At 36.2% G+C, this 17,913-nt stretch overlaps 1 long non-coding RNA gene across 5 annotated transcripts in view; it reads right to left on the reverse strand.

Moving 5' to 3' along the window:
• LOC111768619 (uncharacterized) overlaps positions 1-17,913 on the reverse strand; it is an 84,062-nt gene that overhangs the window by 34,149 nt on the left and 32,000 nt on the right. The window lies entirely within an intron of this gene.

A 17,913-nucleotide genomic window follows, 5' to 3' on the forward strand; every position in this document is an offset into this window, starting at 1 on the left:
GTAACAATAAGCCCTGTTCTAAGATACATAGATACATAGATACATAGATATACATAGACAGATTGATCTGAAACAACATGGTCATAAAAACAATAACAAGTCACAAAATAAGATAGTAGAAGTCAATGAAAATATCATTAATCATAACAAATATAAACATACTGAACTCTCTAATATAATTGGCAGACCGGATTTTTTAAAAATCTAAGTATATGCTGTTTAAAATAAACATACCTAAAACACAAATACACAAAGTTGGAAAGTCAAAGCATGGAAGATGAGAAACTAGGGAAAACTAACCAAAAGAAAGCTGGTATAACTAAGTTAGCATCAAATAAAATAAATTTTAAAGCAAAGAGCAATACTAGAGATTTTAAAAGGCTGGTATCTAATGGTCAATTCATGAGGAAAATCAATTCTGTACTGGTATGCACATAGGAACATAAATGCAAAATATATAAGCAAAAACTGAACACAAACAAAAATTGCCAGAACTATGAGAGATCTTCATCATAGCAGGAAACTTAATACATTTGCTTAGTAATTGACTGATCAAGCAAGATCAAGTACTTAAGGAAATATCTGAAATATTTAAAGAACACAATCAACATGCTTGACCTAATGAACATAAAACTCAAAAATTAGGAAATATGCATTATTTTCTTGCACATTGGAAACATCACAAAAATGCACTCTGTGCCAGGCCATTAATGCAGGCCTCAACAATTAAATTGCAAATACTGTGTATCCAATCACATTTTTCTATTAAAAAAATGCAAATGATAGAAATTAATGATAAAATAACTAGAAACTCCACTTGTTTATTAATTCAAAAATAGTCTTCTGAATGTAAGCATAATGGAAATTAGAAAATATTGAACTGAACAATAATGAAATATATATATAAACTTTAAATATACAGATAAAATGCTATTTAGAGGAAAATGTATAGCCTTAAATGATTACATTAGGAAAGAAAGGCTCCAAATTCATAAATCAACATCCAAACTAAGAAGTTCTAAAGAAAAGCAGCATAAGTACCAAGAAAAAGACGAGTGTAGTAAATGTAAGAGAAATTTTCCCTAAATTAGAAAATAAAGATACAATGTAAAGAATCAAGAAAGCCAAAATGTGGTTCCCAGAAAAGAATAATACAAAAGACAAAGCTTTGACAAGATTAATCAAGCAAACAAAGAGGGAAGGCATAAATAAAGAATATAATGAATGCAAAATGATATAACTAAAGATGCAGTACAGATTACGAGAATAAGAATATTATGCACAATTTATGCAATACAGCCTCAGAAAAGTACAAATCACCAAAACTACTCCAATAAGAAATAGAAAACAAAAGTAGACTCTATAATCTATTAATCAATTAAACTAATTAAATCAATGGTTAAAAATTAATCACACTCATACACAAACACACACCACCAGGCACAGCCAACTTTATGGATAATTTTTACCATACATCTCAGACACAGAGAATTCAATTTTACACAAATTCTTTCAGGTAGCAGAAAAATAGAAACATTCCCCAATTCACATTAATACCAAAGTAATAACAAAATCATGAAAGGACAGTAAAACAAAGCTAAAATTTTGGGGTATGTCACTCATGAAAATAGATATATCAGCACATTATCAGTTTAATGGACAAAAAACATACGAACTTCACAAAGATGCAAATATATCATAAATAACATCCATTCATGATAAAATCTCTTGACAAATTAGTAATAAGAAGGGAATTTCAATATCCTGATAAAGGATATATACAAAATTACACCAGGCATAGCAATTAATGGTAAAATGTTAAAAGAACTCCCTTTAATATCAGGAGCAAGGCAGCTTGCAAACCATTGCTGCTTTTATTCAACATTGTATAGATGGTCTTAGCTAGTACTGTAACACAAGAAAGAGAAATAAAATCTGTAAAAAATAGGAGAGAAAACAAGCAAAGCTCATTATTTACAAAGGATGTAATTTTTATGCAGAAAAGACTAAATAATCAATAGATAAATATTTAGATTAATAAATGTGCTTATTGAGTTGCTGGGATTAGAATTAGTTAATTCTAATTAATTTAATTAGATAATCTTGGGGCCAGCCCAGTGGTGTAGTTGTTAAGTTCACGCACTCTGCTTTGGTGGCCCCAGATCACAGGTTCAGATCCCGGGCATAGAGCTACATACTGCTCACCAAGCCATGCTGTGGTGGCATCCCACATACAAAATAGAGGAAGATTGGCACAGATGTTAGCTCAGCAACAATCTTCCTCAAGCAAAAAGAGGAAGATTGGCAACAGATATCAGCACAGGGCCAAGCTTCTCAAAAACAATAACACATAATCTTCCTTGTTGTAATAGATACATCTTAGTGGCTTAACAAAATAAAAATTCGTTTCTCATCATGTAAAGCTAATTTAATGGAAACAGGTGGGAGATGGAGCTCCACTCCATCCAGTCACTCAGGGACCCAGTTGGTAGAGATGCCACCCTACTCAACATGTGGCTTCCAAAGTCCTCCCAGCATTAATATCCAGCAACATACAGGGAAAGAGGGGATGGCTGTAGAGGAGGTTTGATGGTCAGACCTCAATGTGGCATATACCACAGATGCCCACATTCCATTTGTCAGAAGTCAATCACATGGCCACACCTAATTGGAAGGAAGGCTAAGAAAGATGTGTGTCCAGGAAGAAAGGGAAACACCTCTAGTGAAAAGCAGGGTTGTCCCTGCCACATAATAAAAATTGTATTACTGAACCCACCAACAGCTTAAAAATTAATTTAAACAAGATATCAGTGACAATAGCAACAAAAGTATAAAGTACCTACGGATTAATGTAACAAAAGATGTACAAAGCCTTTTTGAGAAAAATTTTCAACTTTTTTGAAAGACCTTAATAAACAGAGGGATATCCCATGTACACAAATGGGAAAAAAATAATGTCGTTAATATGTCATCTCTTCCCATATTAATCTATAACCGTAATGTAATCAAATCAAAACTATAGTAAAGTTGTTTATGTTACCTGACAAACTGATTCTAAAATGTTTATGGAAAAGCATAGGATTAGGATGCAAAACAGCCCCAAAGGAAAATACGGTAAAGGACTTCCCTAAAACTCATCAAAACTAATTATGAAATTGTCATTTTAAAACAGTATGAAATTGATAGTGCTAGACAAGGTAGACCAATGGAACAAAATAGAAAGACCAGAAACAGTCCACCCTCAGAAGAAAGCTTGACTCATACCAGAGTGACAGAGGCACATGGAAAATCCATGAGAAATAAATGGTACTAGGACATTTGGTTATCTGATGGACAGTAAAACAGTCAGAGGTTGGAGGATTGCACAGGAAAAAGAAAACAGCCCCCCACAATGTCCCAGCTCAGTGGTTGGCCAGAGTGCACAGACAGTAAAGCACCAAGTGGCTGTGGCGAGAGTCCCATGGATCACAGCAGGCTCAGAATACACAGCTCCTGACCCCCACCCAGTGGCGGCAGGTGGAAGCTGTGACCAGATACTATAATTATGTGGAGACACTAATCCACACTAGAAAAGAAAGGACCAGATCAGACAGAAAGGAAATTACTAGACCAGAAGGAAAATGACAAGCACCCAGAAATCAATCTTGAAGTCACAGAAATTTATAATCTAAATGACAGAGAATTCAAAATAGCTATCATTAAAAAACTCAACAAGTTATAAGAAAATTCAGAAAGAAAGTTCAATGAAATCAGGAACTTCTTCACAAAAGAGATTGAAACTATAAACAAGAACCAATCAGAAATGTTGCAGATGAAAAACACAATACATGAGATAAAGAAAAATCTGGACTTCCTAAACTGAGAGTTGATATTATGGAGGACTGAATTAGCAATTTAGAAGACAGAAATATAGAAATGCTTCAGATGGAGGAGAAGGGAGAACTAAGACTAAAAAGAAATGAAGAAATTCTCAGAGAAATATCCAACTCATTTAGGAAATGCAACATAAGGATTATAGGTATTCCAGAGGGAGAAGAGAAGGAGGGTGGAGCAGAAAGCTTGTTCAAAGAAATATCTGAGAACTTCCCAAACCTGGGGAAGGAGCTGGAAATACAAGTGAAAGAAGCCAAGAGATCTCCTAACTGTATCAGTGTAAAAAGACCTTCTCCAAGGCATATAGTAGTAAAGCTGGCAAAAGCAAATGACAAAGAAAAAATATTAATGCCAGCAAGGGAGAAGAAAATAAATTACAAAGGAATCCCTATCAAGCTTTCAGTGGATTTCTCAGCAGAAAACTTAAAGGCAAGGAGAGAATGGAATGATATATCCAAAACTCTGAAAGACAAAAACTTTTAGCCAAGAATACCCTATCGAACAAAACTATCCTTCAAATATGATGGAGGAATAAAAACCTTCCTGGATAAAAAAAAGCTAAGGGAGAGATCTCATCAAGATGGCAGCATAAGCAGACTGTGAACTCATCTCCTCCCACGAACACAACCAGGTTACAACTATTTTTGGAAAAATTACCCTGGATAGAAAACTGAAAACTGGATAAAAAGAACCCCACAACAATGGACAGTCCTGACTAAGGCGGAAGAGGCAGAAATTCCTGCTGGAGAGGAAAACATCACCTGCAGGAGCGGTGGAGTTTCTCAGCCTGCCAGGTGGGAGCCACCCTAAGGTACTCAGCCCTCTCTGGAGGAGTAACATCCAGAGCAGGGGCCAATACTGCTATAAGCATCCTTCAGACTCAGCACAACTGAGATGAGGGTCTTACTATCTGGTTTTGCTGGCTATTAAGTGCAGTGGGGAATACCCCTGGAAAAGCTATCAGACGCAAGCCAAAAAGGCCCGGGTCTTAAAGGGCTCATGCACAAACCCACCTGTCTCAGCAACCTAAAATCACCAGAGAGAAGGCTGACAGTCCTTTGGTGAAAAGAGACTCACCTGGTGAGCTCTGGAGGCATCTCAGTGAGAGGAGTGACCTCTCCAGAAACTGAGACATTGGTGGGGGCCATTGTTCTGACCTGGTCCAGGCGTGCTGACACAGACCCTGGCAGACACCATTGAGGTTCTGCCCCTGGCCTGTTAGCCCAGGGGTCTGCCACACCCATTAGAGCACACATTAAATCCAGTTCAGCCAGGGAAGGTAGCCCACCCTAGAGAATGGCCCCACCCAACAACAAGCCCTCGGGCTACTTTTCTGCCTCCATTGACTTGGTACCTTGATCCTCTACAGGCAGGTGAATGTGTCCACTTCTGTGGGGCAGGGCCTGTGTAAGGACCAGGTGAACTGTGGGGGGCATTGGTGGAGTGGTGGGGGCCTCTGCAATGGAGCATTGGGGTATGCTCTAGCGGGTTGGGAAGTGTGCATGGACCAGGACTGTGTTGATGGTGTGTGTGGTCCTGTGGGGGGTGAGGCTTATCAGCAGCAGAAGACCTGTGCTTCACAAATAGCCAGAAAAAGGATCAGCCCCACCTTCCAAAGCCTGAAACAATTAAATGCTCCCTGCTTAGGGCCAGCCCCACTCAGCTGCACTCCTAAGAGAACTGACAACAGCCTTGTAGGCCTAAGGCCTATAGCAACTCTAAGCCCCTGAGCCTAGCAACCAGTTACACTGGGTACCTACCCAATTAATAGGAAAATTTCAACAGGAGTGTGCTGTTAGACCTTGCAGCCAATGGTGCTGAGGCTCCCCAAACCGAATTTACAAACAGCTGGCCAGGGAAGGAAAGACTAGACTCCCTGGGTACCTGCATTAAGAGCAGCCCTGCCACAGCAGAAGTGCACAAGTAGCCCACAAAGGGGTCAACACTGGACCTTTTGGACTGGTGACAAGAGGGAAGCACACTGAAGGGCCTCAAAAGGCATTTCCTACGTAAGGCCACTCCTCCAAGATCAGGAAACATAGCAGACTCACCTAATACATAGAAATAAGCACAGAGAAAGAGGCATAATGAGGAGACAAAGGAATACATTCCAAGGAAGGGAACAGGACAAAACCCCAGAAAAGGGACTAAATGAAACAGAAATAAGTGACCTGCCCGACAAAGAGTTCAAATAAAATCTCATAAGAATGCTCACAAATATTAGGAGAAGACTGGATGAACACAGTGAGCTCATCAACAAACAACTGGAAAATATAAAAAAGAACCAATCAGAAATGAAGAATATTGGAAATGAAAAATTCACTAGAGGGACTCAATAGCAGAGTAGAGGATACAGAAGAATGGATCAGCGAGCTGGACAGAAGACTAGAGGAAATCACCCAAGCTGAACAAAAAAACAGAAAAAAGAATTAGACAGAATGAGAACAGTGCAAGGGAACTCTGGGACAATATCAAGCACACTAACATTCATATTATAGGTGTTCCAGAAGGAGAAGAGAGAGACAAAAGGGCAGAAAATTTATTTGAAGAAATAATAGATGAAAATTTTCCTAATCTAAGGAAGGAAACAGACATTCAAGTACAGGAAGCACAGAGAGTTCCAAACAAGATAAGCCCAAAGAGGCCCACACCAAGACACAATATAATTAAAACGCCCAAAATTAAAGATAATGAGAGAATCCTAAAAGTGGCAAAAGAAAGGCAACAAGTGACATACAAAGGAAAGCCCATAAGGCTATCAGCAGACTTCTCAGCCAACACTCTACAGGCAAGAAGAGAATAGCATGACATATTTAAAGTGCTAAAAGGAAAAAACCTACAGCCAAGAATACTCTAACCATTGAGGTTGTCATTCAGAATGGAAGGAGAGATAAAGAGCTTCCCAGACAAGCAAAAATTAAAGAAGCTTATCACCAAGAAACCAGTTCTACAAGAAATGCTGAAGGCACTTATTTAAGTGGGAAAGCAATGACCACAAATAGGGATAAAAAAGTTATCAAAAAAAAAAAAAAAAAACACCAGGCAATAAAATCACTGGTACAGATAAAAATATAGTAAAGGTAGCAGATCAATCACCTGTGAAGATAAGATGAATGTTAAAAGACAAAAGCACTAAAATTACTTATTTCAATGATAAGAGGGTAATGGATAGACACACATTAAATAAGAGATTATATATGATTTCAAAAACATACAATATGGGAGGAGGAGAGTGAAAAAGTAGAGATTTAAGAAAGAGGTTAAGTTAAAGAGTTTATCAACTTGATATAGACTGTTATATAAATAGAATATTATATAGGTTCCATATAGTAATCACAAATCAGAAACCTATAATAAGCAAATAAGTAAGACAGAAGAAATCAAACACATTACTAAAGAAAGCCATCAAACCACAATGGATGAGAGCAAGAGAAAAAGAAAGGAACAGAGAAGAACTACTAAAACATCCAGTAAAAAAAGTAACAAAATGGTAATAAATACGTATTTAACAATAGCTACTTTAAATGTCAATGGACTAAATGCTCCAATCAAAAGGCACAGGGTGGCCAACTGGATAAAAAAACAAGACCCATATATATGCTGTATACAAGAGACACACTTCAGACCTAAAGACACTCATAAACTTAAAGTGAAAGGATGGAAAAAGATATTCCATGCAAATGGCAAAGAAAAGAAAGTGGGGTTAGCAATACTTATATCAGACAAAATAGACTTTAAAACAAAAACTGTAACAAGAAACAAAGATGGGCACTACATAATGATAAAGGGAACAATCCAAAAAGAAGATATAACACTTGTAAATATCTATGCACCCAACATAGGAGCACCTGAATATATAAAGCAATTATTAACAGACATAAAAGGAGAAATAGATAGTAACACAATAGTAGGGGACTTTAACACTCCACTTACACCAATGAATAGATCATCCAAACAGTAGATCAATAAGGGAACAGTGGCCTTAAATGACACATTTGACCAGATGGACTTAGTGGATATATACAGAACATTCCATCAAAAACCGCAGGATATACATTCTTTCCAAATGCACATGGAACATTCTCCAGGATTGATCACATAGTGGGCCACAAAACAAGTCTCAATAAATTTAAGAAGATCGAAATAATACCATGCATCTTTTCTGACCACAAAGGTATGAAACTAGAAATCAACTACAGGAAGAAAACTAGAAAAGCCACAAAAAATTGGAGATTAAACAAAATGCTACTGAGCAATGATTGAGTCAATGAAGAAATCAAAGGAGAAATAAAAAAATTCCTGGAGACAAATGAAAAGGAAAATACAACATGCCAAAATCTATGGGATACAGCAAAAGTGGTTCTAAGAGGGAAGTTTATAGCAATTCAGGCCTACCTCCACAAAGAAGAAAAATCCCAAATAAACAATCTAACGGCACATCTAAGCGTACTGGAAAAAGAACAAACAAATGCCAAAACCAGCAGAAGGAAGACAATAATAAAAATCAGAGCAGAAATACACAAAATAGAGACTAAAGAAACAATAGAAAAAAATAATGAAATCAAGAGCTGGTTCTTTGAAAAGATAAAGTTAACAAATCCTTAGCTAGACTCACCAAGAAAAAAAGAGAGAAGGCTCAAATAAATAAAATCAAAACTGAAAGAGGAGAAATTACAACGAACGCCTCAGAAATACAAAAGATAATAAAAGAATACTATGAAAAGCTATATGCCAACAAATTGGAAAATATAGAAGAAATAGATAAATTCTTAGAAAGATACAACCTTCCAAAACTGGACCAAGAAGAAGTAGAGAATTTGAATAGACCAATCACCAGTAAGGAGATCAAAACAGCAATCAAAAACCTCCCAAAAAATAAAAGTGCAGGACCAGATGGCTTCCCTGGTGAATTCCAACAAACATTCAAAGAAGACTAAATACCTATCCTTCTCAAACTCTTCCAAAAAACTGAAGAGGAGGGGAGGCTTCCTAACTCATTCTATGAAGCCAACATTATCCTGATACCAAAACCAGACAGGGACAACACAAAAAAAGAAAATTACAGGTCAATATCAGTGATGAACATCGATGCAAAAATCCTCAACAAAATACTAGCAAATAAAATACAACAATACATTAAAAAGATCATACATCATGATCAAGTGGGTTTCATTCCAGGGATTCAGGGATGGTTCAACATCCACAAATCTATCAACATGATACACACATTAACAAAATGAAGAATAAAAATCACATGACCATCTCAATAGATGCAGAGAAAGCATTTGACAAGATATAGCATCCATTTATGACAAAAACTCTAAATAAAATGGGGATAGAAGGAAAATACCTCAACATAATAAAGGCCATATATGGCAAACCCACAGCAAATATCATTCTCAATGGAGGAAAACTAAAAGCTATCCCTCTAAGAACAGGAACCAGACAAGGATGCCCACAGTCATTACTCTTATTTAACATAATATTGGAAGTCCTAGCCAGAGCAATCAGGCAAGAAAAAGACATGAAAGGGATCCACATTGGAAAAGAAGAAATGAAACTGTCACTCTTTGTAGACAACATGATTTTATATAGAGAAAACCCTAAATAATCCACTAAAAAACTTTTAGAAATAATAAATGAATACAGTCAAGTCTCAGGATACAAAATCAACATACAAAAATTGGCTGCATTTCTATACACTAACAACAAAGTAGCAGAAAGGGAAATTAAGAATACAATCCAATTTACAATTGCAACAGAAAGAATAAAATACCTAGGAATAAACTTAACCAAAGAGGTGAAAGATCTGTACACTGAAAACTATAAAACATTCTTGAAAGAAATAGAAGAAAACACAAAGAAATGGAAAGATATTCCATGCTCTTGGATTGGAAGAATTAACATCGTTAAAATGTCCATACTTCCTAAAGCAATTGACAGATTCAATGCAATCCCTATCAAAGTTCCAACAACACTTTTCACAGAAATAGGACAAAGAATCCTAAAATTTATATGGAATAACAAAAAACCCCGAATAGCCAAAGGATTCCTGAGAAAAAAGAACAAAGCTGGAGGTATCACACTCCCTGATTTCAAAATACACTACAAAACCATAGTAACCAAAACAGCATGGTACTGGCACAAAAACAGACACACAGATCAATGGAACAGAATTGAGAGCCCAGAAATAAACCCACACACTTATGGACAGCTAATATTTGACAAGGGAGCCAAGAGCAACGATGGAGAAAGGAGAGTCTCTTCAATAAATGGTGTCGGGAAAACTGGACAGCCACATGCAAAAGAATGAAAGTAGACCATTCCCTTACACCATGCACAAAAGTCAACTCAAAATGGATTAAAGACTTGGATGTAAGACCTGAAACTATGAAACTTCTAGAAAAAAACATAGGCAGCACGCTCTTTGACATTGGTTCAAGCAGCATATTTTCAAGTACCATGTCTGACCAGGCAAGGGAAGCAAAAGAAAAAAATGAACAAATGGGACTACATCAAACTAAAAAGCTCTGCACAGCAAAGGAAACCTTCAACAAAATGAAAAGACAACCGAACAATTGGGAGAAGATATTTGCAAACCATATATCAGATAAGGGGTTAATATCCAAAATATACAAAAAACTCATACAACTCAACAGTAAAAAAAAAAAAACCCAATTAAAAAATGTGCAAAAGATCTGAACAGAGATTTCTCCAAAGAAGATATACAGATGGCCCACAGGCATATGAAAAGATGCTCAACATATTAGCTACCAGGGAAATGCAAATCAAAAATACAATGAGGTATCACCTCACTCCAGTCAGAATGGCTATAATTAACAAGACAGGAAACAATAAGTGTTGGAGAGGATGTGGAGAGAAGGGAACCCTTGTACACTGTTGGTGAGAGTGCAAACTGGTGTAGCCACTATGGAAAGCAGTATGGAGTATCCTCAGAAAATTAAGAATAGATCTACCACATGATCCAGCTATCCCGCTGCTGGATATTTATCCAAAGAACTTGAAAACACAAATGCATAATGATACATGCACCCCTATGTTCACTGCAGCATTATTCACAATAGCCAAGATTTGGAAGCAACCTAGGTGCCCATCAAGGGACGAATGGATAAAGAAGATGTGGTATTTATACACAATGGAATACTACTCAGCCATAAGAAATGATGAAATCTGGCCATTTGTGACAATATGGATAGACCTTGAGGGTATTATACGAAGTGAAATAAGTCAGAGGGAGAAAGTCAAATACCATATGATCTCACTCCTAAGTAGAAGATAAAAACAATGACAAACAAACACATAGCAACAGAGATTGGATTGGTGGTTACTATAGGGGAAGTGGGGAGGAGAGAGGGCAAAAGGGGTGATTAGGCTCAGATGTGAGGTGATGGACTATAATTAGTTTTTGGGTGGTGAACATGATGTAATCTACACAGAATTCATAATATATTACAATGTACATCTGAAAGCTATATAATGTTATATCCAATGTTACTGCAATAAAATAAATAAATAAAAAGCTAAGGGAGTTTATTGCCACAAGATTCTCCCTATAAGATATCCTCAAGAAGGCCCTCATACCTGAAAAAAAAACATGAAAAGGGATACAAAGCCCTGAGAAAGGAGATAAATAGGTAGGCAAAATCAGAAAATTGCAGCTCTCTATCAGAACAGGTTAGTAAACACTTAATTATAACATTAAAGATAAAGGAAAGGAAAACACCAAAATAAATATTATCTCATCATTTTAACCATAATCTCACAACACAAGATGGAATAAGATATGACAATAACTTAGAAGGGGAAGATGAAAGAGATGGAATTGCATTAGTCTAAGGAAATAAGAGGCTATCAGAAAATGGACTATCTCATCTATGAGATTTTTTATATAAACCTAACAGTGACCACTAAACAAATAATTAGAACACAGAGACACAAATAATAAATAAGGAGAATATTAAGAAAACCATCATAGAAAACTACCTAACCAAATTGGCAGTCTGAAATACATGGGACAAGAAACAAACGAAATGCAGAAGAACTAGGAAATGAGCCATAAGATGGCAGCATTAAGCCCTCATATATCAATAATCACTCTAAATGTAAATGGACTGAATTCTCCAATCAAAAGACACAGAGTGGGGGGATGGATCCAAAAACAGACCCAACAATATGCTGCCTCAAGGAAACACATCTCAGTACCAAAGACAAACACAGACTCAGAGTAAAGGGATTGAAGATGATATTCCAAGCTAACAGTAAACAAAAGAAAGCAGGTGTTCCCATACTTATATCAGACAATGTAGACTTCAAGATAAAACAGGTAAAGAGAGACAAAGAGGGCAGTATATAATGATAAAAGGGACACCCCACAAAGAAGACATAACACTTATAAATATTTATGCACCAACACAGGAGCACCAAAATACATAAAGCAACTATTAACAAACCTAAAAGGAGATATGACCAACAACACAATAATAGTAGGGGATCTCAACACCCCACTTACATCAATGGATAGATCATCCAGACAAAAGTCAACAAGGAAATATTGGAATTAAATGAAAAACTAGACCAGATGGACTTTATACATATATATAGAACACTCCATGCCCAAACAGCATATTACACATTCTTCTCAAGTACACATGGGACATTCTCAAGGATAGACCATATATTGGGAAACAAGGCAAGCCTCAATAAATGTAAGAAGATTGAAATCATATCAAGCATCTTTTCTGACTATAATGCTATGAAACTAGAAATCAACTATAAGAAAAAAGCTGGCAAAGGAAGAAAGATGTGGAGACTAAACAACATGCTACTGATTAACCAATGGATCACTGAAGAAATTAAAGGATATATCAAAAAATATCGTGAGACAAATGAAAATGAAAACACACCATATCAATTCATATGGGATGCAGCAAAAGTGGTCCTAAGAGGGAAATTCATAGCAATCCAGGCCCAAACAAGTAAAAGCTCAAATAAGCAATCTTAAACCACACCTAATAGAATTAGAAAAAGCAGAACAAAGCCCAAACTCAGCAGAAGGAGGGAAATAATAAAAATGAGAGGAGAAATAAATGAAATTGAAACAAAAAAGACAGTAGAAAGGATTAATGAAAGACAGAGCTGGTTCTTTGAGAAAATAAACAAACTGACAAACCCTTAGACTCAGAAGAAAAAAAAGAGAGAAGGCTCAAATAAATAAAATTAGAAAAGAAAGGAGAAATTACGATACCACAAAAACACAAAAGATTATAAAAGAATACTATGAAAGACTACATGCCAACAACTTGGACAATCTAGAAGAAATGGATAAACTCTTAGACTCTTAAAACCTCCCAAAACCAAATCAAGAAAAAATAGAGAATCTGAATATGGCAATCATGAGTAAAGAGACTGAAACAGTAATCAAAAACCTCTCAAAAATAGAAGTCCAGGACCAAATGGCTTCTCTGGAGAATTCTACCAGACATTCAAAGAAGATTTATTATCTATCCTTCTGAAACTATTCAAAAAAATTGAGGAAGACAGAACACTTCCTAACACATTCTACAAGGCCAACATCACCCTGATACCAAAGGCAGACAAGGACAACACAGAGAAGGAAAATTACAGGCTTACATTGCTGATGAACATAGACGCAAAAACCCTCGACAAAATATTGGCAAACTAAATACAGCAATACATTAAAAAGATCATACACCCTGATCAAGTGGGACTTATACCAGGGATACAAAGATGGTTCAACATCTACAAATCAGTCAATCTGATATGCCACATTAACAAAATGAGGAATAAAAATCACATCTCAATAGATGCAGAGACAGCATTTGATAAGATCCAACATCCATTTATGACAAAAACTCTCAATATAATGGGTATAGAAGGAAAGTACCTCAACATAATAAAGCCCATATATGACAAACCCATAGCCAACATCATACTCAATGGGGAAAAACTGAAAGCCATCCCTCTGAGAATAGGAACAAGACAAGGGTGCCCACTCTCACCACTCTTATTCAACATAGTACTGGAGGTTTTGGCCAGAGCAATTAGGCAAGAAAAAGAAATAAAAGCAATCCAAATAGGCAATGAAGAAGTGAAACTCTTGCTATTTGCAGATGACATGATTTTATATACAGAAAGCCCTAAAGAATCCATTGGAAAACTTTTAGAAATAATCCAAAACTATACCAAAGTTGCAGGTTACAAAATCAACTTACAAAAATCAGTTGCATTTCTATACTCTAACAACAAACTAACATAAAGAGAACTCAAGAATACAATCCCATTTACAATTGCAACAAAAAGAATAACATATCTAGGAAGAAATTTTTATTATTTTTTATTTTTATTTTTGGCACCTGAGCTAACATCTGTTGCCAACCTTTTTTCTTCTTCTTCTCCTCAAAGCCCCCCAGTACATAGTTGTATATTCTAGTTGTAGGTCCTTCTGGTTGTGCTACGTGGGACGCCACCTCAGCATGGCCTGATGAGTGGTGCCATGTCCATGCCCAGGATCTGAACTAGCAAAACCCTGGGTCACCAAAGCAGAGCACACAAACTTAAGTACTCGGCCACCGCACCAGCCCCACTAGGAATAAATTTAACTAAGGAGGTGAAAGACGTATATAATGAAAACTATAAGACATTATGGAAAGAAATCAATGATGACATAAAGAAATGGAAAGATACTCCATGCACATGGATTGGAAGAATAAACATAGTTAAAATGTCCATACTACCTAAAGCAATCTACAGATTCAGTGCAATCCCAATCAGAATCCCAATGACATTCATCACAGAAATAGAACAAAGAATCCTAAAATTCATACGAGGCAACAAGAGACCCAAAATTGCTAAGGCAATCCTGAGAAAAAAGAACAAAGATGGAGGCATCACAATCTCTGACTTCAAAATATACCTACAAAGCTACAGTAATCAAAATAGCATGGTACTGGTACAAAAACAGGGACACAGATCAATGGAACAGAATTGAAAGCCCAGAAATAAAATCACACATCTATGGATAGCTAATCTTCAATAAAGGAGCTGAGAGCATACAATGCAGAAAGGAAAGTCTCTTCAATAAATTGTGTTGGGAAAACTGCACAGCCATATGCAAAAGAATGAAAGTAGACCATTATCTTGCATCATACACAAAAATTAACTTAAAATGGATTAAAGACCTGAATGTAAGACTCGAAACCATAAAACTGCTGGAAGAAAATACAGGCAGTACCCTATTTGACATTTGTCTTAGCAGCATCTTTTCAAATACCACGTCCACTCAGGCAAGGGAAACAAAAGAAAAAATTAAGAAATGGCACTACATCAGACTAAAAAGCTTCTACAAAGCCAAGGAAACCATGAACAAAATGAAAAGACAACCCACCAAGTGGGAGAAAATATTTGCAAATCATTTATCCACAAGGGGTTGATCTCCAAAATATATAAAGAATGTGTACAACTCAACAATAAAAAAACAACCTGATCAAAAAATGGGCAGAGGATATGAACAGACATTTTTCCAAAGAAGATATACAGATGGCCAACAGAAATATTAAATAATGTTCAACATCACTAATTATTAGGGAAATGCAAACCAAAACTACAATGAGATATCACCTTATGCGAGTCAGAATGACTGTAATTACCAAGGCAAAAAACAACAAATGTTGGAGAGGATGTGGAGAAAAGGGAACCCTCATACACTGCTGGCAGGAATGCAAACTGGTGCAGCCACCATGGGAAACAGTATGGAGAGTTCTCAAAAAATTAAAAATAGAAATACCATACAATCCAGCTATCCCACTACTGGCTATTTATCCAAAGAACTTGAAATCAATGATCCAAGATATTTATGCACCCCTATGTTTGTTGCAGCATTACTCACAATAGCCAAGATGTGGAAGCAACCCAAGTGCCCTTCTATGGATGAATGGATAAAGAAGATGTGGTATATATACACAATGGAATACTACTGAGCCATAAAAACGACAAAATCATCCCATTTGCAACAACATGGATGGACCTTGAGGGTATGATGTTAAGTAAAATCAGCCAGAGAGAGAAAGACTAATACTGTTTGATTTCACTCATATGTGGAAGACAACAAACACATGGATAAAGAGAACAGATTAGTGGTTACCAGAGGGAAAGGGGGTTGGGGGTGGGCAAAAGGGGTAATGGGACACATATGCATGGTGATGGACAAAAACTAGATTACTTGGGGTGAGCACAATGAAGTGTATTCAGAAATTGATAAATAATAATGTACACCCGAAATTACACAATGTTATAAACCATTATGATCTCAATAAAATAACTGGAAAGTAAAATTTTTTAATTGGATATCTACATCCCACCACACATGAAAATCATCAATTCAAATTAAAGGCTTAAATGTGAAGGGCAAAACTATAAATTTTTGAGAAGATAATACATAAGAACATCTTTAGTATCTTGGGCGTATGGTAAGATATAGTAAATGTTAAGAAAAAAAAAGCTCAAAATCACAAAGGGAAAAGATTGATAAACGTAACTCCTTCAAAATTAAGAACTTCCATTTATCAAGAGGATGTAAAAGATGCAAAGACACAAACTAAGAGAAGATATTTGATATATATAAGAGAAAAAAGGTTGATATAAGGAATTTGTAAAGGACTCCTACAAATCAGTATGAAAAAAGACAAACAACCCAATATAAAAATGGGCAAAAAACACCATCAGATGTTTCATAAGAAAGGAAATATAAATGGCCTAAAAACGCGAAAATTTTTCCACTGCATCAATAATCAAGGAAATGAAATTTGAAACCACAATGAGATACCATTTCACACCTGTAAGATGAGCAAAAACTTTAAATGTAGAAGAAGAGGTACTCTAATACAGCATTGCTGCGAGCTTAAATTGGTCTTATCATTTTAGAAAACTATTTGCCTTACCTAACAGAATATGTGCATGCGTAAAGGGCTGGGGGTAAAGATCTAAGCCCCAACTTACCAGTGATAGCAGCAGCCAAGAGTGATGATAGAACCCTGAGAGAATTTGCCTATATCAGTAACTCACATCAATGCCCTGGTTTAATGTCTTCAAATATGGCAAGAGGAGTAGCATGGCTGTTAAGTGAGTGGCTTTGAAATCATATTGCTAGATTTAGACTTGACTCTTGCCACTTATTAATCATGGGCCTTTGCAAGACCCTTAACCCCTCTGTGCCTCAGTTTTACCATCTCTAAGTGGGGACAGTAAGACTGAACATTTAATGAATGCTATTATGATTACTAATTCTTTTTAAATTTCACTGGAGATGAGGATGAAAGTGTAAGGGGGTGGTCCAGATTGGGACAGCAACCTGCTGAGAACATTTAGAGTTTACTTATCTTCTGGGTTTACTGTCTCTCCAGACTATTCCATAGATGCTGTCTCAGGGGAAGGCTACGTTTGGTATATCTTTATGTTTCTTAGCTAGAATATGGCATGTTCCTAACAATTTCATGCAAGTCAGAAAAAAACCACAAGTTCCACGTCCAGCTTCCAAGCATAAATGAACTCGCTGCTATTTTAAAAGCTTATTACTCGTAAAATGCTTTCAGATTCACATTTCCTGTGAAATACAATTCTGTCTTTGAAATAAAGGTCTCTGGCAGAGCTATTCAGCAGCACCTTCGTTCCAAGCAGTTTTCCTTTAGTACAGAACACACTGTACCCTACTCAGAAAATGACTGATTTAGTTTTAAAATGGAGACAATTAAAGCATATAATTTTAAACACACATTTAAAAATATCTACCCCATATCACTAAAGAGATATGAATGCTATTGGTGAGCTCTTTCATTTTTGAAAGTTATGGTGAATAAATGAAATAAAACATGTAAAGATACCTAGTTTAGTGTGTGGAATTGAAAACAATAAACAAAGAACTTTGGCCACAAACAATCTACATTTGGACCACACATTTTAAGAGACCTTTATACCATACAAATTCAGCTTCTTTGGAAGAATGTT

The sequence above is a fragment of the Equus caballus genome, chromosome 17 (genome assembly GCF_041296265.1).
Source record: "Equus caballus isolate H_3958 breed thoroughbred chromosome 17, TB-T2T, whole genome shotgun sequence".
Taxonomy (NCBI): Eukaryota; Metazoa; Chordata; class Mammalia; order Perissodactyla; family Equidae; genus Equus; species Equus caballus.